Consider the following 2,269-nt stretch of genomic DNA (forward strand, 5'->3'; position numbering starts at 1 on the left):
ACAAACAAATGAGAAACATTGTGATTCTGCCCCATTGCACAAAATGGAGGGCATCGCAAAAGTACAAAGAAGGGGAAAGCTAACTACAGTGTTGTCTTAGCAATCCCATGAGAGGTCAGCACTGAAATCTTTAAAAGCATTCCATTACACTCATCCAGTTTCATGCAACACCGTAGTACTCGTGTTACCCTTCATCTGAGGCCTGTTACACTGAACGGAGAATTCGACTTTCAGAACTTGAGATTCTTGCATGGTCAAAGACCATACTGAAAAACCACCTGTCGATTCGAGTTGTCTCTGGAAAGGAGAATCAGTAAAACCGTACGTTTTGATGAAACTCTCTCTGTCTTAAGAGAAGTCCAAAGAAGAAATGAGAAAAATCGCCCTTTTCCCCTTGCACAAAAACCATTGAAAAAGTACAACGAAGGGGAAAGCTAACTACAGCGTTGATTTAGCAATCCATGAGACCTCAGCACTGAATTGTAAATGCAGTCCAGGACACTCATCCAGTTTGCTGCAACATCGTAGTGCTCATGTTACCCTTCATACGACGCCTATTACAATGAATGGAGAATGCAATTTTTGAACTCCAGATTCCTTCTTGGTCAAAGACCATATTTGAGAACCACCTGTGGATTCAAGTTCTCTCTGGAACGGAGAATCAGGAAAACCATACGTTTTGATGAAACTCTCTCGTCTTAAGAGAAGTCCAAAGTAGAAATGAGAAAAATCGTGATTTTCCCCTTGCACAAAAAGCACTGAAAAAGTACAAAGAAGGGGAAAGTTAACTACAGCGTTCTATTAGCAAACCCATGAGAGTTCAGCACTGAATTGTAAATGCAGTCCAGGACACTCATCCACTTTGCTGCAACATCATAGTACTCATACTACCCTTCATATGAGGTCTATGACACTGAATGGAGAATTCAACTTCTCGAACTGCAGATTCCTGCTTGGAAAAAGACCATATTTGAACACCAGCTATCGATTCAAGTTCTGTCACTGGACGAGCAACAGGAAAACATCTGTTTTGATGAAACTCTCTCATCTTTAGAGAAATCCAACAAACAAATGAGAAACATTGTGATTCTGCCCCATTGCACAAAATGGAGGGCATCGCAAAAGTACAAAGAAGGGGAAAGCTAACTACAGTGTTGTCTTAGCAATCCCATGAGAGGTCAGCACTGAAATCTTTAAAAGCATTCCATTACACTCATCCAGTTTCATGCAACACCGTAGTACTCATGTTACCCTTCATCTGAGGCCTGTTACACTGAACGGAGAATTCGACTTTCAGAACTTGAGATTCTTGCATGGTCAAAGACCATACTGAAAAACCACCTGTCGATTCGAGTTGTCTCTGGAAAGGAGAATCAGGAAAACCGTACGTTTTGATGAAACTCTCTCTGTCTTAAGAGATGTCCAAAGAAGAAATGAGAAAAATCGCCCTTTTCCCCTTGCACAAAAAGCACTGAAAAAGTACAAAGAAGGGGAAAGTTAACTACAGCGTTCTTTTAGCAAACCCATGAGAGTTCAGCACTGAATTCTAAATGCAATCCAGGACACTCATCCACTTTGCTGCAACATCATAGTACTCATACTACCCTTCATATGAGGTCTATGACACTGAATCGAGAATTCAACTTCTCGAACTGCAGATTCCTTCTTGGTCAAAGACCATATTTGAGAACCACCTGTGGATTCAAGTTCTCTCTGGAACGGAGAATCAGGAAAACCATACGTTTTGATGAAACTCTCTCGTCTTAAGAGAAGTCCAAAGTTGAAATGAGAAAAATCGTGATTTTCCCCTTGCACAAAAAGCACTGAAAAAGTACAAAGAAGGGGAAAGTTAGCTACAGCGTTCTTTTAGCAAACCCATGAGAGTTCAGCACTGAATTGTAAATGCAGTCCAGAACACTCATCCAGTTTGCTGCAACATCATAGTACTCATATTACCCTTCATATGAGGTCTATGACACTGAATGGAGAATTCAACTTCTCGAACTGCAGATTCCTGCTTGGAAAAAGACCATATTTGAACACCAGCTATCGATTCAAGTTCTGTCACTGGAGGAGCAACAGGAAAACATCTGTTTTGATGAAACTCTCTCATCTTTAGAGAAATCCAACAAACAAATGAGAAACATTGTGATTCTGCCCCATTGCACAACATGGAGGGCATCGCAAAAGTACAAAGAAGGGGAAAGCTAACTACAGTGTTGTCTTAGCAATCCCATGAGAGGTCAGCACTGAAATCTTTAAAAGCATT

The sequence above is a fragment of the Candoia aspera genome, chromosome 1 (assembly GCF_035149785.1).
Source record: "Candoia aspera isolate rCanAsp1 chromosome 1, rCanAsp1.hap2, whole genome shotgun sequence".
Taxonomy (NCBI): Eukaryota; Metazoa; Chordata; class Lepidosauria; order Squamata; family Boidae; genus Candoia; species Candoia aspera.